The 25,211-nt window shown below is 36.0% G+C and overlaps 1 long non-coding RNA gene across 1 annotated transcript; it reads right to left on the bottom strand.

Annotated features, from left to right (window-relative positions):
• Positions 1-17,185: 17,185 nt before the first annotated feature.
• On the bottom strand, positions 17,186-23,762 carry LOC132346711 (uncharacterized). The gene is made up of 3 exons (XR_009496624.1): positions 23,274-23,762; positions 22,229-22,330; positions 17,186-17,516 (listed from the first exon to the last, which is right to left on the bottom strand). It is a non-coding gene; the product is annotated as an uncharacterized lncRNA (long non-coding RNA).
• Positions 23,763-25,211: the final 1,449 nt, after the last annotated feature.

Below are 25,211 nucleotides of genomic sequence, written 5' to 3'. Positions count from 1 at the left end.
TTTATTATATTCTTTGCAGCCAAAGATGGAGAAGCGCTATACAGTTATCAAAAACAAGATCAGGAGCTGATTATGGCTCAGATCATTATTTGAAAACTTCAGACTTAAGTTGAAGAAAGGAAGGAAAACAACTGACATTCAAATATGACCTAAATCAAATCCCTTACAAAAGGAAAGATATACCCAACTGAATGCAGACTTCCAAAGAATAGCAGGAGAGATAAGAATGCCTTCCTCAATGTTCAATGCAAAGAAATAGAGGAAAACAATAGAATGGGAAAGATTAGTGATCCCTTCAAGAAAGTTAGAGATACCAAGGGAACATTTCATGCAAAGATGGTCACAATAAAGCACAGAAAGTATACGGACCCAACAGAAGCAGAAGATATTAGCAAGAGGTAGCAAGAATACACAGAAGAGCTATACAATAAAGATCTTAATGACTCAGATAATCACAATGCTGTGATCACTCACCTAGGCCAGACGTCCTGGAGTGGGAGGTCAAGTGGGTCTTAGGAAGCATAACTATGAACAAAACTAGTGGAGGTGATGGAAGTCCAGCTGAACTATTTCAAATCCTAAAAGATGATGGTGTGAAAGTGCTGCATTAAATGCCAGTAAGTCTGCAAAACTCAGCAGTGGCCACAGGACTGGGAAAGGTCAGTTTTAATTCCAATCCCAAAGAAAGGCAATGCCAAAGAATGTTCAAACTACCATACAATTGTGCTCCATTCACACGCTAGCAAAGGAATGCTCAATATTCCCCAAGCTAGGCTTCAGCAGTATGTGAACTGAGAACTACCAGATGGTCAAGCTGGATATAGAAAAGGCACAGAAACCAGAGATAAAATTGCCAACATCTGTTGCATCATAGAAAAAGCAATGGATTCCAGCAAAGCATCTACTTCTACTTCATTGACAACACTAAAGTCTTTGAATGTGTGGATCAAAAGAAACTGTAGAAAATCCTTCAAGAGATGAGAATACCAGACCATCTTACCTGCCTCATGAGAAAGTTGCATGCAAGTCAAGAAGCAAAGTTAGAACCAGACATGGCAAAATAGACTGGTTTAAATTGGGAAAGGAGTACCTCAGGCTGTATAGTGTCACCCTGTTTATTTAACTTATGTACCAAGTACATAATGTGAAATGTCACACTGGCTGAAGCACAAGCTATAATCAAGATTGCTGGGAGAAATATCAATAATGCAGATACACAGATGGCACCACCCTTATGACAAAAAACGAAGAACTAAAGAGTCTCTTGATGAAGGTGAAAGAGGAGATTGAAAAACCTGACTTAAAACTCATCATTCAAAATACTAAGAACAGGCATCCACTCCCATCACTTCATCACAAACAAATGGGAGAACAGTGGAAACAGTGACAGACTTCATTCTTGGGGGCTCCAAAATTACTGCAGATGGTGACTGTAGTCATGAAATTAAGACAGTTACTCCTTGGAAGAAAATCTATCACAAACCTAGATAGTGTATAAAAAATTAAAGATGTTATTTTGCCAACAAAGATCCGTATAGTCAAAGCTCATGTATGGATATGAAGGTTGGACCGTGAAGAAGGCTGAATCCTGAAGAACTGACGTTTTTCATTGTGATGTTGGATAAGACTTGAGAGTTCCTTGGACTGCAAGGAGATCAAACCAGTCCATCCTAAAGGAAATCAGTCCTGAATAGTCTTTGGAGAACTGATGCTGAATCTGAAGCTCCAGTACTTTGGCCACCTGATGTGAAGAGCCAACTCATCAGAAAAGACTGTGATGATGGAAAAGATTGAAGGCAGGAGGAGAGGGGATGTTGGAGAATGAGATGGTTGGATGGCCGACTCGATGGACATGAGTTTGAGCAAGCTCAGGGAAACCTTGTGTGCTGCAGTCCACAGGGTCACAAAGAGTCGGACATGATTGAGGAACTGAACAAGAACAAAGTAATATATTGTTTGTGAAGTAGTTAAGCAGAGGGGACAGCACATAGAAATGCTAATTAATGTTAACATAATTTATAATTAAAAATTCAGCTTGCAATTGATGGAATACTGCTGGCTTTCAGCTATGTTATCAGTGGTTTGTGAAGAAAGTAAAGTTTTAAAGAAATATGGATACTACTCAATAGGAAAAAATAATTTATTTTATTCTTTAGACTTTGAATTGCTAATTGGAAAAATAGATAACTTGCCCATTGATTGGAAGTAATTTTTTCTAACAACTTAATAAAGTAGGCAATATGTAAGTTCTCAGAGAATAACAAAATTAACTTTAAAAGAACGTTTAATATACCCTTAATAAACTGAATCCCTGACTTTTTCCTTATCTCCTTTTCCTGAGAATCATCAGACATGGAGTCACATTTATTATTCCATGGGCCATTACATTTTTCAGAGACTGAGGATTCTTTTATTGGCATCTTTTCATTTTCAGGGAAATTGTCAAAAAAAAAAAAAAAATCCAAAGACTGAAGAACTAGGATGAAACTCATAAAATGTACATGCTGCTCTCTCAAGTTTAAAGGTAAACCACCTAGCATGAAATAGTAATTATTCACAAAGTCAGACTACCCTTCCTCAGGAGTGGTAATAGTGAGTGTAGTTCTCATTAAGCAGATGGATGAAATGAATTAAAAATAATATTAAACATAAGCAGTGGACTTTTCCTTTTTTAAAATACATTGTGCAGTGAAAGTGTTTCTCACTTATATTTTCTAAGAGATTGAAGTCTAGAAATTTAATTGACTGGGAAAATTCATAGAGCTTGTAGTCTTGTTAAAACAAGATCTCACACTTGCCCTGCCCTGCTGCCCTGAAGACAACCATTGTCTTTACCTTGGAGTACACAGTGCTCCTTCCACCATGCCATGTTATCTCCGCAAAACAAGACATTCTTGCCTCTGCTGAGACACCCAGTTATTTTCAAAGTTTAAAAATGTATCAAAAATATTCTTTGTTTGTGGAAAGCATTTCTTTTTTGTTTAGTATGTGGAGAAAATAGATAGCATATGCATTATCTTTTCTCATATAATAATTATTGGTACGCATTCTTATCACCATCCATCTAATTACTGGTTACTGATATATATGTTGAGGCTACTAATCACCACTCCTTAATAAATAGCTATGAAAAGAAAGAAAACAAAAAGAATGAGGAAAAATAAACTCGGATTCTTTTGTTGGTAGGTAACTCATTTATTTTGACAAGCACAGTTTAATTTAAACAACCGGCTTAATCAGCCTTAATGCTGACTCATTCCAGGGAATACTGAAGAGAATGCCAGAATTATCAACTTAAGGGCAGAAAAGGTCTTCACTGCCTTGTGATGGAAGACAGAATGTTTATTGTCTCTGTGTCTTTGATAATAGAGTTTTTCAGACTAACAATCAAAACATTTAGGAAAATGTATTATTTCTTTCCTCTCATTCTAAGTTTGGACAATTCCCTAGTTTGTTTCTGATATTTACCTTACTCTCTTGGTTATGATAAAGGCTCCAAGTACTAACTGACTTGAAGATATTTACTTGCTGTCATTTATCTGGATGATAAAATAAATCATAAGGCAATACAAAGGGGACTGCTTGGTATTGCATTACATAAGACAATAGAAAAACAAATTGGCCTGCATCATTTCAAACTAAATTTATAGGAAATGCTATAATAAATGCCTCTAAATGTGGATCACTTCAGTCACTCATGATATCCAACTATTTGTGACCCCATGGACTGAAGCACCCCGGACTTCCCTGTCCACCACCAACTCATGGAGCTTACTCAAGCTCATGTTCATTGAGTTAGTGAAGCCATCCAACTATCTCATCCTCTGTCGTCCCCTTCTGCTCAGGCCTTCAATCTTTCCCAGCATCAGGTTCTTTCCCAATGAGTCAGTTCTTCCTATCAGGTGGCCAAAGTATTAGAGCTTCAGCTTGAGCATCAGTCCTTCCAATGAATATTCACGATTGATTTCCTTTAGGATGGATTGATTTGATCTCCTTGCAATCCAAGAGACTCTCAAGAGTCTTCTCCAACACCACAATTCAAAAGTATCGTTCTTCGGTGCTCAGCTTTCTTTATAGTCCAACTCTCACATCCATACATGATTACTGGAAAAACCAGTTTTGATTGGACAGACCTTTGTTGGCAAAATAATGTCTCTGCTTTTTAATACGCTGTCTAGGTTGGTCATAACTTTTCTTCCAAGGAGTAAGCGTCTTTTAATTTCATGGCTGCAGTCACCATCTACAGTGATTTTGGAGCCCCAAAAAACAGTCTCTCACTGTTTTCATTGTTTCCCATCTATTTGCCATGAAGTGATGAGAAAAGATGCCTAATCTTAGTTTTCTGAATGTCGAGTTTTAAGCCAACATTTTCACTCTCCTCTTTCACTTTCAACAATAGGCTCTTTAGTTCTTCTTTGCTTTCTGCCATAAAGGTGGTATCATCTGTGTATTTGAGGTTATTGATATTTCTCCCTGCAATCTTGATATCAGAAAATTCCTCAAGAAATGGGAAAATCAGATCACTTTACCTTCCTCCTGAGAAATCTGTATGCAGTCAAGAAACAACAGTTAGAATTGAAAATGAAACAACAGATTGGTTCCAAATTGGGAAAGGAGTATGCCAAGGCTGTATATTGTCACCCTGCTTATTTAACTTATATGCAGAGTACATCATGCAAAATGCTGGGCTGAATGAAGCACAAGCTGGAATCAAGATTGCCAGGATCTGGTCCCATCACTTCATGGCAAATAGACAGGGAAACAATGGAAACCTAGAGACTTTATTTTGGGGGGCTCCAAAATCACTGCAGATGGTTATTTCAGCCATGAAATTAAAAGACGCTTGCTCCATGGAAGAAAAGCTGTGACAAACCTAGAGTGCATACTAAAAAGCAGAGACATTAGTTTGCCAAAAATGGTCCATCTAGTCAAAGCTATGGGTTTTCCAGTAGTCACATATGGATGTGAGAGTTGAACTATAAAGAAAGCTGACCAACAAACAACTGATGCTTCTGAACTGTGGTGTTGGAGAAGACTCTTCAGAGTCCCTTGGATTACAAGGAGATCCAGCCAGTCCGTCCAAAAGGAAATCAGTCCTGAATATTCATTGGAAGGACTGATGCTGAAACTGAAACTCCAATACTTTGGCCACCTGATGGGAAGAACTGACTCATTGGAAAAGACCCTGATGCTGTGAAAGATTGAAGGAGGGAGGAAAAGGGAATGATAGAGGATGAGATGGTTGGATGGTATCACCGACTCGATGGATATGGGTTTGAGTAAGCTCCAGGAGTTGGTGGTGGACAGGAAAGCCTGGTGTATAGCAGTCCATGGTGTCACAAAAATTGGACATGAATGAGTGACTGAACTGAACTTCCTCTTGAAACCAGCTTGTGCTTCATCCAGCCTAGCATTTTTCATGACGTACTCTGCATTTAAGTTAAATAAGCAGGTGACAATATAAAGCCTTGACTTTATATTATAAATATATATATATATATATATATATATATATATATATATATATATATTGTACTCCTCTCCCAATTTGGAACCAACCGGTTGTTCCATGTCCACTTCTAACTGTTGTTTCTTGACCTGCATACAGATTTCTCAGGATGAAAATAAGGTGGTGTGATAGTCCCATTTCTTGAGGAATTTTCCACATTTTGTTATGATCCAAACAGTCAGTCTTTTGCATAGTCAATAAAATAGAAGTAGATACAAGTAGGTGTTTTCCTGGAGCTTTTGCTTTTTTGATGATCCAACCAATGTTGGCCATTTATCTCTCATTCTTTTGCCCTTTCTATATTCAGCTTGAACATCTGGAAGTTCACAGTTCATGTACTGTTGAAGCCTGGCTTGGAGAATTTTGAGCATTACTTTGCTAGCATTTGAGATAAGTGTAAATGTTGGGTAGTTTGAATTTCTTTGGCTTTGCTTTGCTTTGAGATTGAAATGAAAACTGACCTATTCCAGTCCTGTGGCCACTGCTGAGTTTTCCAAATTTGCTGGTATATTGAGTGCAGAACTTTCACAGCATTGTCTTTTAGGATTTGTAATAGTTCAGTGGAATTCCATCATCTCCACTAACTTTGTTTGCAGTGATGCTTCCTAAAGCCCACTAGGCTTTGCATTCCAGGATGTCTGGTTCTAGGTGAGTGATCACATCATTGTGGTTATCTGGGTCATTAAGAACTTTTTCTGTATTGTGCTTCAGTGAATTCTTGCCACCTCTTGTTAATAACTTCTGCTTCTGCTAGGTCCATACCTTTTCTGTCCTTTATTGTGCCCATCTTTGCATGAAATGTTCCCTTGGTATCTCTAGTCTTTCTCATTCTATTGTCTTCCTCTATTTCTTTGCACTGATCACTGAGGAAGGCTTTCTTATCTCTCCCTGTTATTCTTTGGAACTCTGCATTCAAATGGGTATATCTTTTCTTTTCTCCTTTGCCTTTAGCTTCCCTTGTTTTCCCAGCTATTTGTAAGGGCTCCGCAGACAACCATTTTGCCTTTTTGTATTTCTTTTTTTTGGGGGGGGTATGGTCTTGATCCCTGCCTCCTGTACAATGTCACAAATCTCCATCCAAAGTTATCAGGCACTCTATCTATCAGATCTAATCCCTTGAATCTATTTGTCACTTCCACTGCATAATCATAAGGGATTTGATTTATGTCATACCTGAATGGTCTAGTGGTTTTCCTTACTTTCTTACATTTAAGAATGATTTTGGCAATAAGGAGTTCATAAGCCACAGTCAGCTCCCGGTCTTGTTTTTGCTGACTGCAAAGAACTTCACCTTCTTCAGGTGCAAAGAATATAATCAATTTGATTTCAATATTGACCATGTGGCGATGTCCATGTGCAGAGTCCTCCCTTGTGTTGTTGGAAGAGGGTGTTTGCTATGACCAGTGTGTTCTCTTTGCAAAACTCTGTTAGTCTTTGCCCTGCTTCATTTTGTACTCCATGGCCAAATTTGCCTGTTACTCTAGTTATTTCCTAACTTTGTACTTTTGCATTCCAGTCCCCTATAATGATTAGGACATCTTTTTTGGGTGTTACTTCTAGAAGGTCTTGTAGATGTTCAACTTCAGCTTCTAGAATCAGCATTTGTGGTTGGGACATAGACTTGAATTACTGTAATACTTTATAGTTTGCTTTGCAAATGAACAGGGATCATTCTGTCATTTTTGAGACTGCACCCAAAAACTGCATTTCAGACTCTTTTGTTGACTATGAGGGCTACTCCATTTCTTCTAAGGGATTCTTGTCCACAGTAGGAGATATAATGGTCATCAGAATTAAATTCACCCATTCCAGTCCATTTTAATTCACTGATTCCTAAAATGTCATTATTCACTCTTGCCATCTCCTGTTTGACCACTTCCAGTTTGCCTTGATTCATGGACTTAACATTCCAGGTTCCAATGCAGTATTGTTTTTTTACAGCATGGGATGTTACTTCCATCACAAGTCACATCCACAGCGGGGCATCATTTTTGTTTTGGTTTTGTCTCTTCATTCTTTTTGGAGTTATTTCTCCACTCTTCTCCAGTAGCACATTAGGCACCTACTGACCTTGGGAGTTCATCTTTCAGTGTCCTATCTTTTTGCCTTTTCATACTGTTCATAGGGTTCTCAAGATAAGAATACTGAAGTGGTTTGCCATTCCCTTCTCCAGTGGGCCACATTTTGTCAGTACTGTCCACCATGACCCATCCATCTTGGGTGGCATGGCTCACTGTTTCATTGAGTTAGACAAGGCTGTGGTCCATATGATTAGATTGGTTAGTTTTCTGTGATTTTGGTTTTTTTCTGTGTGCCCTCTGATGGAGAAGGATAAGAGAGAGGCTTATGGAAGCTTCCTGATGGGAGAGACTGACTGTGGGGGAAACTGGGTCTTGTTCTGATTGGTGGGGCCATCTTCAGTAAATCTTTAATCCATTTTTTGTTGTTGTTGTTGTTAATGGATGGGACTGTGTTCCTTCCCTGCTGTTTGACCTGAGACCAAACTATGGTGAAAGTAATGAAGAAAATGGCGACCTCCTTCAAAAGGTCCCATGCACACCTGCTGCACTCAGTGACCTCGACCTGCAGCAGGCCACTGCTGACCCAGGCCTCCACTGGAGACTCCTGAACACTCACAGATATGTCTGGGTCCATCTCTTGTGGGCTCAATACTCCTTTCTCCTGGGTCCTGGTGTACACAAGTTTCTGTTTGTCCCCTCCAAGAGTTTATTTCCCCAGTCCTGTGTAAGTTCTGGTGGCTCTGTGGTGTGGTTAATAGTGACCTCCTCTAAGACAGCTTATGCCATACCCAGGTCTATTGCACCTAGAGCCCCTGCCCCTGTGGCAGGCCACTGCTGACCCGTACCTCCTCAGGAGACACTGAAACACTCAAAGCCAGGTCTAGCTTAATATCTGTGGGGTCTCCTGGTGTGCACAAGGTTTTGTTTGACCCTCTAAGCATCTCTGGAAGGTATGGAGTTTGATTCTAAACATGATTTCGCCCCTCCTACCATCTTTCTGGAGCTTCTCCTTTGCCCTTGGATGTGGGGTATTTTTTTTGGTGGGATCCAACATTCTCCTGTCAATGGTTGTTAAGCAGCAACTTGTAATTTTGGAGTTCTCACAGGAGAAGATGAGGTCTTGTCCTTCTACTCCACCCTATTGTGAATAAATGTCATATGCTTTGAGTTGAGTGTTAGGTCATGTTGTTAGGAATATACAGACAGGAAGAAGGAGAAAGCTAATGTATCAATAAATAAATAAATAAGACACGCCAACCCCCCTCCAGTTGGAGATAGAACATACTCAGTGGATTTACCATGCAGCCTGAAATACAAGAGACCATCAAGATATTCTTCAAGTTTAGGGAACCAGTGTGCCCTTTGCAAGGCTCCTAGGCAAGGTGGTAAGAATAAATGTTGTAATATATTCATGATTATACATTTGTGTAGCCCTTGTAATTTTAATCAGTCAAGTCTACTGAATTGCTGTACTTCAGCTTCATCACATTTTCCCTTGTGATCATGAAAAGTATGTGGGTATTACTGAAATCTTTCTAAGGGAAGGTTAGTTGGAAATACACTTAACTAGGCTTTAAAGAGACAGATATGATCTTATAACCTAAGGTATTACAAGCTACCCTAATGTAGGACAGTTTTCTGGGAAAACGTCTATCATCCATTGTACCAACTTGTACTCTGTACGTACTACCTCAGGACTTCTGATATAAGCCAGAATCATAGAAGCAAGGGGCCATACTGTATGCACCCAGCACCACGTATACAGCAATGTGGATAGTGTAGCTAAAACAAGGTTTGACATGTATGGTGCAAGAAGCTTGTTTATGAAAAATCCTCCTAATAATCAGGCCAAAAACGTACAAGCAGACAGTTTGAATACCCTATCATTATCACAGTGCTTCACACATAGGAGGGAATTTAGTATTTATTGAATTATTATTTTTCAAGTTCAGAGAATCTTAAAAGGTTTTCTTGATGAAGCTGCTAGTCGAATTATACATGGAATTCATATTGAATGTTCTCTGTTACAAATTAGACAGGCGAGAAATTTCCCACCAACTAAATGTGTGCTGTTTCAGGAGGGCTGTGTGATCTTCAACGAGTGACATAGCAGGAAAACATGCAATAAAGAATTGAATGCTATATTTGGGTTAACAGTACTTTTCAAAAGGCTATAACATGAAATTTTTGTCAACTTTATCATTTTGGGAATGACATTGTAAAGGTCGCCCATTATACAGTGTTAACAAAATTGTATTTTTATTTTTAAGACTATAGTATCTGTTTCCCATAACACACATGAACACATAGATGTAAACATGGATGAGCAAATCATTATTCTGTTAATGCATCTGTGATGTTGAATCAGAAGTTGAACTTTAAAATTTGATGACTATCTTTAAGTTTACTTTTGTTAGCATAATCATATTTCTTATAAGGCAAACTTTCTAAGTCTCCAATTCTCAAACTCTGTTGAAAAGTGTCACTAAAGAAGGATTTGTCAAAAACAAAAAATCAAATTATTGCTGACTAACAAAATATATATATAAATATAAATATATACAAATATAAACAAATATATATATAAACAGTTCAGAATTTATTTTAAAATCTAAAAAGGTACCAGTGAATATAAAAATAATGTCATCTTACCACAGAAATATTGGAAAAATTGGTTTAACTTTAGGTCTTAACACATTATAAATATTAATACTCTTTGTAAGGCATATGGTTTTTAACTACCAAAAGAAAATTTCTGTTTTTATAAATGATCAGAAACATGTTTTGCTCTTAAATCATGATAATAATAAAAATTAGAATATCTTAAACAGTTTTATATGCCATTTGCATAAGTAAATTTCAACCATAGACTATAATGTTGGAAAATGATCCTAAAATTAATGCATTGTGCTCAGTCATCCGAAAATGTGAATTTATTTTCTAATATTCATATCAGATTTTCATTTAGCCACATATATTGTTTTCAGTAATAAAAATGTTATAAAATTGTTAGCAACAGTTATTTGACTATCTTTCTCAACAATGGTCCAAGGCTCCCCACCATCTAAACAATATACACTAGTTAAGATCAAACTATTTAATATCATAAACCTCATCCACTACAGAAGATGAGGTGGTTGGGTAGCATCAACGACTCAGTGGTCATGAGTTTGAGTAAACTCCGGGAGTTGGTGATAGACAGGGAGGCCTGGCGTGTTGCAGTCCATGGGGTGGCAAAGAGTCAGACACCACTGAGCGACTGAACTGACTGACTTCATCCACAAATCATTTCCAGACAAATTGCTTTCCTTCAGAACTAACTTTGACCTTTGTTAATATTTTACTTTGCCAACATTTTCCTTGTTAACATTTTTAACACAAATTCTATGCATGAAATACTAACCCAAATTTTAATCTTAATCATAAGAGCTAGAAGCCAACTTTAGTTTTTTTTTAATCTTATTTTATTCTATTATATTATCATCAGAATCATTGATATTTCATAGTATGAATCATATTTAAATCATGTTTGTAAGTAAAACTTTTAAATTTTTGCAAAAGCATATACATTTTAAATCAATTACTTTGTATTTAGAAATGTACTAGGAATTCTACATTCTGTACATTTATTTTATTATTTAGGGAGAAATTGAAATATTTCAATTAAAATTGTTTTTCAATATGTTTATAAGCCACAATTTTTATTAATTGTATTATCTTATAATTCAAGAGCTTATTCATTGTTTCTATTCCAAGTCTTTGAATGTATGCTTTTATTATTATCTGAAACTTTCTCTTATGATTTGCTTTTTGGTGTCAAAATAATTCCTATTAATGGTCCAGAAATATATTAAAATTTTATTTTGTGGTATGGTACGTTTTTATTTATATATACCACGTTATTGAGTTTATTCATGATAGAAGAGAAGTTCTGCTTTCACTGGTATTCAAACGGTCTGCTTGTACGTTTTTTGGTGATTATTAGAAGGATTTTCAAAAAACAAGCTTCTTGCTCCGTATATGTCAAATCTTGTTTTAGCTTCACTGCCTGCATAATTCTATATGTGGTGCTGGGTACATACAATGTGGCCACTTGACTCTATGATTCTAGCTTATACCAGAAGTCCTGAGGTGGTACATATACAAGTTGATACAATGGGTGATAGACTTTTCCCAGAAAACTGTCCTACATTGGGACAGCTTGTAATATTTAGGTAGTTTTCTTCTACTTGATGTCTCTTTAAATATTTGACTTAAATACCTACTGATTGTTAGTACCATTCTGAATCATATGATGGAAATAAAAGATTTTATGGTACTACGAACCAGTAGGCATTTAAGTATAATATTAAAAGAGACATGGCGTAAGGAGTGGGCTTCCCAGGTGGCACAGTAGTTAAAGAATCCATTTGCCTATGCAGGAGATGCAAGCGATGTGGGTTCAGTCCCTGGATTGGAAAGATCCCCTGGATTAGGAAATGGCAACCCACTCCAGTTTCCTTGCCTGGACTATTTCATGGACAGAGGAGCCTGACAAGCTGCCTAATGGCCCATGGGGTCACAAAGAGTTGAACACGACTGAGAAACTGAGTGAACACACACAGAACAAGGGGAAGAAGAAAACTACCTCAGTATTTTTATATCTTTTACTACTAGGCATCAAGATACAGTTCTTTGAGAAAGCTATGCAAGGGAAAAAAATGATTCTAAACTTTGTAATCTGTATCTGTGTCTATGAATAGATTAGGAAGAGGAGACTATGATTTGGACCTGTCTTAAGTCCATAGAAAAGACATGTCACATTGCACATACTGGGTGGGCAATCTTTTCAATCTGGTCTACATGTGTCTGGCATTCTTTATTCCATAGTTAATAACTGTTAGGGCAAGACCATTGAAGGTTGATGGACTTTCTTAGGCACATGTTCTTTTCCCATTCCCCATCTGTGTGCTTGTGTTGTTATGATAGCTGGTTCATCTGAGCAGACTAATCCTTCCTGTTCATGTAAGGCAATGTGTGAGCAAAGAGCCTTTCCTGATGGTTAAACCTACACTTTAAATGACTGAACATACCAGCACTAATCGTGTGTGTGTGTATTGGTCACTCAGTCATGTGTGACTCTTTGTGACCCCATGTACTGTAGCCCACCAGGCTCTTCTATCCTTGGGATTCTCCAGCAAGAGTACTAGAGTGGATTTCCACTCCCTTCTCCATGGGATCATCCCAACCCAGGGATTGAACCTGGGTCTCCTTCATCGCCTGCAGATTCTTCACCATCTGAGCCATGAGGGAAGCCCATATCAGGTGTATTTTTGGACCTTCATGATGATACCTCTGCAAGAAATTATGGACGCAAAGAAAGGATGAGAGATTTCAAAATAGGACTCCACACTGAACCCTTCAAAGGCGTAATTTTCAATTAATTGCTAAGTAAAAATGAACAAAAATCATCCAATAATTGAGTAATTGAATTTATATCCCTATAATGTCCATGTGTTCAATAAAACAAAGCATCACCTTATGAGCTGCATTTATCCTTACCCCTTATAAATTTATGACAATTGCCATTAGTCTTTATTCCTCTGTTTTTTTTAATGTTTTATCAGTAAAATTACCTAAAAATTCTCATACTAAATATCCATTTTGCTTTCTTAGTATGCAGTTATGATTGAGTGTATGACTAACCCATAATCAAAATATGTGTTTAAAGATATCCACTACATCTGGTGAAGCAGGTTGATTTTCTCATAGCCTCCTGTTATTTATGCCTATAATTATTAATTTTCCTTTTTTTCATATTTACTTAAAGCCATGGGTCACCATCTCCACTTAACCAAAGCAGATTTACTTACCCCTTGGTTCTTTGCTATAGTTATTTGCACTCTCTAAATTTATATGAATATAAAATTGTTCTTGTACTCTCCTGATAAGTGTCATTATTCTCTTAATATTTTATTGTTGTTGTTCACTTGCTTGTCTGACTTTTTGTGATTCCATGGACTGCAGTAGGGCAGGCTCCTCTGTCTTTCACTATTTCCTGGAGTTTGCTCAGTTATATACATTGAGTCAGTGATGCTATCTAACCATCTCATCCTCTGTTGCCCTCATCTCCTTTTGCCTTTAATCTTTACAAACATCAGAGTCTTTTCCAATGAATCAGTTCTTCACATCAGAAGGCCAAAGTATTGGAGCCTCAGCTGCAGCATCAGTCCTTCCATTGATGAAAGGTTGACCAGTTTGATCACCTTTCAGTCCAAGGGACTCTTTTTTTTTTTATTTTATTTTATTTTTAAACTTTACATAATTGTATTAGTTTTGCCAAATATCAAAATGAATCCACCACAGGTATACATGTGTTCCCCATCCTGAACCCTCCTCCCTCCTCCCTCCCCATACCATCCCTCTGGGTCGTCTCAGTGCACCAGCCCCAAGCATCCAGTATCGTGCATCGAACCTGGACTGGCATCTCGTTTCATACATGACATTTTACATGTTTCAATGCCATTCTCCCAAATCTTCCCACCCTCTCCCTCTCCCACACAGTCCATAAGACTGTTCTATACATCAGTGTCTCTTTTGCTGTCTCATACACAGGGTTATTGTTACCATCTTTCTAAATTCCATATATATGCATTAGTATACTGTATTGGTGTTTTTCCTTCTGGCTTACTTCACTCTGTATAATAGGCTCCAGTTTCATCCACCTCATTAGAACTGATTCAAATGTATTCTTTTTAATGGTTGAGTAATACTGCATTGCGTATATGTACCACAGCTTTCTTATCCATTCATCTGCTGATGGACATCTAGGTTGCTTCCATGTCCTGGCTATTATAAACAGTGCTGCAATGAATATGGGGGTACACGTGTCTCTTTCCCTTCTGGTTTCCTCAGTGTGTATGCCCAGCAGTGGGATTGCTGGATCATAAGGCAGTTCTATTTCCAGTTTTTTAAGGAATCTCCACACTGTTCTCCATAGTGGCTGTACTAGTTTGCATTCCCACTAACAGTAAGAATCTTCTCCAATACCACATTTCAAAACTGTCAATTCTGCAATGCTGTCTTCTGTATGATCCAAATCTCACATCCATACATGACTACTGGAAAAACATAGCTTTGACTACATGAACCTTTGTTGGCAAAGTGAGGTCTCTGCTTTTTAATAATATGTCTAGGTTTGTCACAGATTTCCTTCCAGAGAGCAAGTATCTTTTAATTCCATGGCTGCTGTCACTATCCACAGTGTTTTTGGAGCCCAAGAAAGTAAAATCTGCCACTGCTGCTGCTGCTAAGTCGTGTCAGTCGTGTCTGACTCTGTGGGACCCCATAGATGGCAGCCCATCAGGCTTTTCTGTCCCTGGGATTCTCCAGGCAAGAATACTGGAGTGGGTTGCCATTTCCTTCTCCACTACCGTCATTTTCCCCCCTACAGTTTGCTATGAAGTGATGGGACTGGATGCCGTGATCTTAGTTTTTTTGAATGTTGAGTGTCAAGCTAGCTTTTCCATTCTCCTCTTTCACCCTCATATAGAGGCTTTTTAGTTCCTCCTTACTTTCTGCTGTTAGAGTGGTATCACCTGCATACATGAAATTATTGATGTTTCCCCTGGCAATCTTGATTCCAGCTTGTGATTCATCCAGCCAGACATTTTACATGATGTATTCTGCATATCAGTTAAATAAGCAGGATGATAATGTACAAACTTTTGGGACTCTTTTTCCAATTTGGAACCAGTCAGTTGTTCCATGTTTGGTTCTCACTGCTGCTTCTTGATCTGCACACAGGTTTCCCAGGAGACAGGTAAGTTGATCTTATATTACCATCTCTTTAAGAGCATAACCTTGCTAGCATCTAAAATGAGCACAATTGTATGGTAGTTTGAATGTTCTTTAGCATTGCTCTTCTTTGGGATTGGAATGAAAAATAAACTTTTCCAGTCCTGTGGCCACCACCTAGTTTTCTAAATTTGCTGACATATTGAGTTCAACACTTCAGCAGTAGCATCTTTCAGGATTTTAAACAGCCCAGCTGAAATTCCTTCACTGCTACTTGCTTTGCTCCTAGTAATTTTTTCTAAGGCCCCCGTGACTCCACACTCCAGGATGTCTGGCTGTAGGTGAATAATCACCCCATTGTCGTTATCTGGGCTATTAAAACTGTTTTGTATAGTTCTGTGTATTCTTGCCACCTCTTCTTAATATCTTCTGCTTCTGTTAGGCCCGTGCCATTTCTGTCTTTTATAGTGCCCTTCCTTGCATGAAATGTTACTTTGATACCTCCAATTTTCTTGATAAGATCTCTAGTCTTTCTGATTCTATTGTTTTCCTCTATTTCTTTGCATTGCCCTTTTAAGAAGTCCTTCTTATTTCTCCTCCCTCCTCTCTGCAATGCTTTCAGTTGGATATATCTTTCCCTTTCACCCTTGCCTTTCATTTCTTTTCTTTCCTCAGCTATTTGTTGTTCTCCTCAGACAACCCCTTTGCCTTTTTTCATTTCTTTTTCCTTGAAATAGTTTATTTTCTTGTTATTTAGCTCCTTATATATAACACTTGACAAGTTTAAAAATATCAACAATTTTTGTATGATCATAACGTTTACACTTTCTGTGTATTTATTATAATATCTGAGTGTAAAACCCCAAGTAAAACATCAAAATCATTTGCTGTGTGCTTCTTATCCTATGGATTCTAAAAGAAAACAACAGCCACAGATAAACCTATTCCTCAGAAGGGAAAAAATCTGATTTCTTCTAGTGACCACGTAGCTAGTTTTAGACAACATACTAAAAGCAGGTGACCATCACTATATATATAAGACTACTTATAAAAAAGACTCAAATACTCAACTTTGAATCTATCACATCATGGGGTTTCTAAAATTTAATTGTTCTTATTTCTAGTTGATAAAACATTTTATTTTATTGGTCAACATTTTGAGGCAAATATTGGTCAGTACTTTGTAGGAAATTATTCCCCATTTTTTTCTCTTCTTAAGAAATATTAGTAAATACAATATGAATAATTTCTTAAAATTCTGGCTTTACATGTTAATCTAAATACAATAAATACCATTGATTTTCCTTTCATAGATCTATCACACCTAGACATCTTTCATCTCTGTTTAAATCTCCTTTATTTCCTTGACCTCCCTGATTACATGAACTCAGGAGGCAAGGTATAAAACAATGCAGTGACATGAGAACTATCTTTTATGACACATCTTTACAAACCGTGTTCATCGTGAACTCATACAGATGTTTGTATGAGTTCATGTGATTACATGAATTTAATGACAAATACATGTCATTAAAAAGAACCCCTGACTTCAATGAACATGCAATCCTGACTTAACATGGAAATAGGAGTGTTGTTACTTCTGAAGGCAACAGCGCTGATGTGCAGATAAAGAAGAACACATTGAATTTGTTTGAGCAGAATTTCTAATCTGCATCTCATTTGCTATCTTCACATCAAGTGTTAGTGTTCTTGTATTTAATACAAAAATCAGATAGCTCTTCAATAAACTTTAGTTTTCTATCTGTGATGAAATTTGCAGGTTGACTTTCCCTAAAAAGCACACAGAGACATTCACAGAAGACAAAATACTGCATGTGAGACATATGAAATTTACGCCAAAATATTATTGGAGTGCATTTATTATACTTGATTCTATATATTGGGATTATTTTGGGGTAAAGCTATAGTAATGTAAATCATTTGGAAAAAATCAAATAAATTAGGACTTACATATGGAAAATAGGATCTTGTAAACCATCCATATTTACAACACTGTGCACTGCCTGATTGCCAATCTGCTGGTGGGATTTCTTCATCCTCTTTGTACTTATCACTTGTTCATGCATGTATGGATTTTGAAACTAATTTTTTACCCTTTCTTTCCATCAAATAAAGAGAGCTGTGATTGTTTAATGTCACATGAGTAAATATTGCTTTCTTAAAGGTGAATCAAATTCTTAACTCTGAATCTATAAAATAAAAGAAAAGTGAGAAAAATAGATGCTATAATCAGTTTCATCAATGATTTTTTCTGTTGTGCTCTTATTTTAAAACCTTTAATACTGAGTCAATTTAATGTTATTAAACTAAAGTATACATATATATATATATATATATATATATATATATATAACTCAATACTTTATATAGAATTATAGGTTTTTATTGTTTAATTTCTTGCAAAAAGTGCTCATTTAGGCTTAAATCAAGTGGCAAATTGTTGTAATTCTCTACTCTGTTGTGTAGGTAAGGAATACTATCAAACTATTGTCCTGTCATGTTTTTAGGATGTGGCATAGTCCAAAAAGAAGTCTGGGCTTCATCCCTGTCTAATTCCAAACCCTTGGCATTTCCCAAAGAAGAGCAATGTCTTGTCATTCATGGTAAACACATAGAATTATCCTGATTATTTATGCTGTATAATATAGAATTAAATGATAATTTATGCCAATAAGGTGACTTGTGATGAGACCTGGAGGTCACACAATATCATTCAGACCTCTGGAGGAAAGAAGGGACAGGAGATGGAGTTCAACACAGTGAGCAGCGACTCAATCAATCATGCTAATATTATGAATCCTAATGAACACTCTGAGCACTGCAGTCCAGGTGAGCTTCCCTGGTTGGCAGTCCTCTGTGAGTTTGTGATGCTGTAGTGGGGATGATATAATAGTCTGTGACTCCACAGGGAAAGAGTGACCAGTTTGGTTTTCCCATACTGCCCTGTGTCTTTTCCTTCAGCAGCTTCTAATTTGTATCCTATACTTGTAATAAACATAACTATGAGGATAATTGCTTTCCATGTGATCAGTGAGTCTTTCCCTGAGGGAAGTTTGGGAAACTAGTAATCTGCAGCTGGTATTAGAAATCTTGGGCTGACTTGGCAGTGTGGAGGACTGCCTTGTAACCTTGCAGTTGGTTAACTGTGGGTACCCATTAAGTCAAATTTTTGTAAGGAAATTCTTTTTTATTTTAAATACTTTATAATCAAATGCATAATCAAGATATGAACAGAATTCTGTATTTACATTTGAATAGAATAAACTGGTAGCCCTGTAATGTTATAACTCAGTATCTTCAATTAACTAATTTCTATGATAATGTAATGACACTTGATTTTTTAATGAAAATATTTTCAAATATTAAAAAATTCCAAGTTTTGAAAAGTTCACAAGTTCTTAAGTTCATAAGTACACAAGTTCTTATGTGTAAGAATATAATTTATGATATACTTACTTTAAAATAATATATTTGACAGTTTTGATTATGAAAAGTTTTATTTTTTTAATTTTTTTTTGCTTTTTAAAAATTTTTTATTATTATTTTTTACTTTATAATATTGTATTGGTTTTGCCATACATCAACATATAATATTATATAAAAAAAGTTTTAAAATCATATCTGAGTAGCCAGTGTATTTTTATTTATTTTTTTAATTGATATACCAGCTAATTTTTTGAGGTGATTCACAAGTGTATTCACTAGTCCTCCCATGTAACTGCCTAACTTATTTTTATAAAAAATCTGATGGTGACTAGGGGCAAACAGATTCTGATAAAATCAAAATAGTCATATTTACTTCTAATTGGTAACATATTAATAAGCAAACATATAAAATAATTAATTTTAAATTAAATGTGAGCTATTCCATAAATATTGAGTTATATCTTAAATAACATTAGTGAAATAACCAGGACTTGACATGAAAACAGTATTTCTAAGAATTGCTTGTAAGAATGGCACAGAAGAGCTACATTCCATTTGCTATCACTTTAAGAAATGATTGAAAAACATTAGAAAATATGAAAATTTTTCTTTTTGTTTAATTTCTTTTTTAAAGGCAAGGGTAGTATACTTTGCCAGTAGACAAAGTAAAATGCTCATTTTTATTTTTGAATGATCAAATTTTCCATTTTCTAGTGGCTTTTTTAGTCTAGATGGTGATATTTTAGATCGTTGTTGTGAGAAAAAGACGAATCACCTAGATGGGAAGTGTTTCAGAAAATGAGCTACAGTACTTGACCCAGTGTCAAGCTGGAGTCTGGCAGCATTTTTTCTCACATTAATGATGCTAACCTTCAGTTATGATGTGAAAATGGAATATATTTCTTAATGGAGACCTGTTCTTCAGTATCAGAAAAACTAAATGCTATGCAAGAGGATCAGTGACAGCAGAGAAATGATTTTTACCCTACTGGCTTTTGGCCAAAGAGTGAGCTATTAGGTTAACACCAGCATTTTTTAAGGTTTTAATTTCTCAAATGAGAATACAAAAGACTTGGCAGAAATATTTTAAGAAAAAACTTTCTTTTCTAAAATCACAGGAAATTACTAGAAGGCAAAGCAAGTTGCCTCTTTAGTATATGAATGAAAATGTTTCCTTTTGAAGCTAAAATATTCAAATATCAATAGTATGGCAGAGTAATAATTTTTTGTTAGTTAAATTGAGTATTTAAAAACTCTTGCCAAACATGGCAAGAACAGAGCAGATGGAGTTAAGATGATGCAGAAACTTCTGCCTAAGATCTTGGATACATTAGCAAGTAACATAACATATTAGAAAAATTGGAATATGTTCTGGTAAGAGATGGGAATGATTGCCAGTTTCTAGAGAACAGCTAGGTTCTTTTCAGAAAAAAAGTATATTATAGAAGGATTATTATGCTATTTTCCATGGCATTTTTATTTTTAAAAAGTATTTTCATTTACTATGATAAAATGAAATATATTAAAATGAAAAATAGAAAAATAATGGAGTAATAAAAACAGAAAATAGAACACTTTAATCAATAGCCATTTCATTAAGAAGTATTCCCAATATCTTGAAATTCAAAAATATAACTTCCACATACAAAACTTTACAGTGCACTAAAACTAATTTTAAAACCTGTTTCCAGAAGATAGTTTATACTTTTCTATTACTGTATCTCCTTTACTTATTAATATAAGTGTTTTCTGCTCATTAATGAAGGTAACATACTTTTAAGTAATGATTTCTGTGTACATTTTTATTCTGTTTTCTGGTTATTTTTAATTTGATGTTTTGCTTCACTGTTAGTTTTTTTTTAAGCCGGTGACATGTCGTCAATTATTTCTTGTTTTGTTTTTCAAACAAATAATGAAGGTATTTCCCAGTCCACAAAAATGATTCTTAGGACACATAACAAAGTATGTTTCTTTCATGACTTTTTTTAGAGTAACATGAAAAAATGAACATTCCTATAAACATTAATAGCAAAATTTTCTCACATGTAATATATAATATGTGAAAAATTACTGTATTTAACATCGAAGTGTTTGAAAAGCATACTGAATTTTTCTATAGACCATACCAAAGTGTTATGAATGCAATCCTTCCCTGATTAACACATTAAAACTTCATATTATAAGTTGTCTTCAACAGCCTAAGAATCTGCTGGCATCATTGCAAAAAAAAATAGCAACCTTACTTGATAAACACATTACTTGAAGAATTCAACACTCTTGGTGTTTAGAAGATTTGAAAAGCAGCCCAAAGAACAGATTTGAGACAGGAAGCAGGAGTAGAGGGTGCTTGCTTTTTCCAAATTCTCAAAATGTTTGCAGAATGGGATTAAAAACTTCTAAGTGAGGTTTTTGGATCAAGTTTTTCATTGGAAAAAGGCTTGCAGTTTGAAGAAAATCAAAGTTATCCCATGAAATCAGTAATTTTTATTATTTCTAAATCTGAAAGTGTGAAGTATTTGGCCTCTTAAATCCTAAGTCATTTTGTCTTTCCTCTATTGAATATGAATTTACATAGAAAATTTTAATTCTAGAAGACCTATTTTATTCCCTATTATCTGATGTTTCTGAGTCATTTCCCTGAACAAACTATTAGTTATTGTTTTAGCTAATCTACATTTTTTATAATACCTACAATTTCTATCATAATCAGAGTCAGTATAATGAAAAGTAATTGATCTTCTTATTTATTTAGTAAGTACATCTTGAAAATAACAGTATATCCTTGATATAGTTGACCCTATCTCTGGTTTAATCTTCATCCCCCAAAATAAAGAAAAACCATCAATATTTATATTTAGAAATGTAGTTATTTAACTGTCCAAAGAAATAGTCAAAGTGGAAAAAAATAAAAGCACTGAAAATTTCAGGGAGCTAATAATTTTTTCATGACAAAAAATAGGAGAAATAGTACATATGACTTTGAAACTAATGGAGAATATTGGTGTGATTAGTTCTCCAGTAAGTAGAATACAGGGGCTGAGATATTGTTCTTTAGAAAATAAAATAGACTTCCAAAGCTTCTTGAATATTTTCCACAAACTGGTTTTAGCTGATAAGCAGTAGGCAAGCTATTCATCTTTCAGATGAGAACATGTTTAGCTTATTCTCAATAATAAATTATTGTACCTTTAAAGGGGAAGAAACATACACAAAGAGTAAATGAACTTCAAATTAGAACACTGACATGGAATGCTTATTAATGAAGTTCAAGTTTACAACATCCCTTCAATAGAAATTTTATTCCCAAGTGCAGACCAGGGAAAATAATGACTTTCTAAAGGGTTCCTTCATTAGCGTGGGGCTTCCTGGCACTATCTTTCCTAATAATACCTGATTTCTTTAAAGGGAATTGCCTCTCTTCCACTGAGTGTAGTCTCGATAAGAGAATATTTTCTACTACCCTTTAAACTTTTACCTCAGAAACACAGGTGGCAAAGTCCTCCTTCTACACATCACTAGAGACAGCCCATTGCTGCCAGGTGACCAGTTGGTAACAGAGTTGTGATTGGTAAGGACACTGTAGGGGAAAGAAGAGGTGATGACAGAGGCGGAGACTAGGCAAGGTAAACTCTTAGTTCTCATTCACACGCGTGCACACACACACACACACATATATATATATATTTTTTTTTTTTTAATTTTAAGAGTCCTCAAGTTTCGACTGCTTAATTCTGCCAGCTTCCCCAATCTTTCTCCCATTCCTTATAAAAAATTCCTTGTTGGTTTAAGTCATCTAGAATTGACTCCTGTCACTAGGAATACTAACTAATGACATCATCTAACTAATGATATATATATTGAAAAGTTAATTTATCTTACAGGTCTTTATTATTCTTTTAAGATTTATTTTTTTGAAAATGACTCATATCAAACTATTTTATGAGACTTATACTATCTGGCTGATAAATTCTACCATTTTTTAATTTTTTTAAAGTTGTTATTCCAAGATACTAGTGATTATGCATAGTATTAATAACATTTCATTACATTTTGGACACTTTTTCAATTCTAAATACACTGACACATAAATTGCTTCATGTAATCTGATTATCATAAATGCCAAATTTTCAACAGAACAAGTATTACAGTTTTATTTTAGATAGACTGCCATTCCTTGAGGATAAGAAGATTTATAAGTATAGACATTAATGTTTTAAACTCTGTATCTTGTGTTATTTACCATACAGCACATCGTCTCCCACCACTGTAGTCAGAGCAATTAAAGAACAAGAAGATGGGATATATTATTATGCATTAGTGGTTCTGATAAACAATTGCAACATATATGTGTGTGTGGGGATTGTCCACATACCACCAGACTATACTCAGGACCACACTGAGGGGTCTTACAATTCAGCTCAGTCTGACTCTAACTACCTAGAGACAGCATCAGATGCCACTGTAGAAGGCTCAGTTCCTTCCCACAAAATCACCCTCCGATTTGAAGCCCAGCTCATTACCTTCACTTCTGAGGTACCAGCTATACACCAGAGGTTTCCATGACCCTCTTTTTGGGTTTATCGTTTTGGTAGAGCAGCTCACAGAACTCAGAGAACCCATACACTTGAAAGATTACTAGATTATTACTATGGATATTAAAGGATACAAATCAACAGCCAGATGAAGAGATAAATAGGTGAGGAACCAAACAAAGAAGCATCTGTCCTCATGGAGTTTGTGGCCCAGTACGGTGGAACATTGAAGGGGTCTGATTCCTAACTTAGAAGCTCTTGTAACCTTCTCCTTTGCGTTTTTATAAAGATAATTATGTAGGCAGTGTAACTACATCATTGGCCAGTAGTGACTGATCCACTGTCCTGGTCCTCTCCCCTCCCCATAACTAGAGGTGAGACTGAAAGTTAAAATCTTCTATTCTAGTTGGTTGCCTTGGAAACCAGCCCCCATACCAATAGTCGCCTCATTAACATAAACTCAGTTGTGATGTAAAGGGTATTACTGCGAATAGCAAAACACTCATTTCACCTTTATGACTCTGAAATTATGTCAACTGAGAACTGGAGACCAAATATTACGACAAAAGATGCTCTCATTGCTCTCATCATTAAGGGGATGTCAAGGGTTTTGGGAGCCATGAACCAGGAATCTTGGATAAAGACCTAAAATATATGAGAAATATATTTTGGTCATCTGGATGATCAAGTATGCTTCTTATAAAATACAATATTGCACTACAAACAAAAAAAAAGGAAATAAATAGGAAAAAACTTATAGATATTTCATGAAGCACAAGCTGGAATCAAGATTGATAGGAGAAATATCAATACCTCAGACATGCATATGACAGCACCTTTATGGCAGAAAGTGAAGAAGAAATAAATAGCCTTTTGATGAAGTTGAAAGGGGAGTGTGAAAAAATTGGCTTAAAGTTCAACATTCTGAAAACTAAGATCATGGCATCTAGTCCCATCACTTCAAGGCAAATAGATGAGGAAACAATGGAAACAGTGACAGACTTTATTTTCTTGGGTTCCAAAATCTCTGTGGATGATGACTGCAGCCATAAAACTAAAAGATGCTTGCTCCTTGGAAGAAAAGCTATAACAAACCTAAACAGAGTATTAAAAAGCAGAAACATCACTTTGCTGACAAAGGTCTGTATAATCAAAGCTATGATTTTTCCAGTAGTCATGTATGGATGTGAGATTGGACCATAAAAAAGGTTGAGTGCCAAGGAAATTACACTTTTCAACTGTGGTATTGAAGACTCTAGACATTCCCTTGGACAGCAAGGAGATCAAATCAGTTCATCCTAAAGGAAATCAATCCTGAGTATTCATTGGAAGGACTGATGTTGAAGCTGCAATACTTTGGCGACCTGATGGGAAGTGTCAACTCAGTGGAAAAGACTTTGATACTGGGAAAGACTGAGGGTAGGAGGAAAAAGGTGGGGTTGGGGGGTGGGCAGCAGAGGATGAGATTGTTGGATAGTATCACTGACTCAATGAACTTGAGTTTGAGCAAGCTCCAAGAGATAGTGAAGGACAGGGATGACTGGCATGCTGCAGTTCTTGGGATCAAAAAGAGTCAGACATGACTGAGCAACAGAACAACAAACTGCTCTTAGGTCACTGCCTTAATATTGTGTGGAACAGTGTTAAAATTAGTGGTAATGTCATAGATTTTACTGACACAGAACTGACAGCAGAATCTCTCTCACATTTTAAGGATCTTATAGAAATTCCACTGGGGTCTGGAAATATCCTGCTGCCAGAGACTTTTGCCAGGACCCTTCCTATAGATAAAAGTAGAAAATGTTCTAAAAATTCTGGCTACATGAGTCTTAAGCTTTTTCCTCTCCTTAGTTGATCTCCAGGCTAAGGATCCTATTTGCTGTATCAAGGGAGTTGATACAGCTCCCTTGTATCAACACTAACACC

Source organism: Bos taurus, chromosome 12 (genome assembly GCF_002263795.3).
Source record: "Bos taurus isolate L1 Dominette 01449 registration number 42190680 breed Hereford chromosome 12, ARS-UCD2.0, whole genome shotgun sequence".
Taxonomy (NCBI): domain Eukaryota; kingdom Metazoa; phylum Chordata; class Mammalia; order Artiodactyla; family Bovidae; genus Bos; species Bos taurus.
Note: the sequence above shows the minus strand (reverse complement) of the source record. Positions and strands in the feature narration are given on the sequence as shown.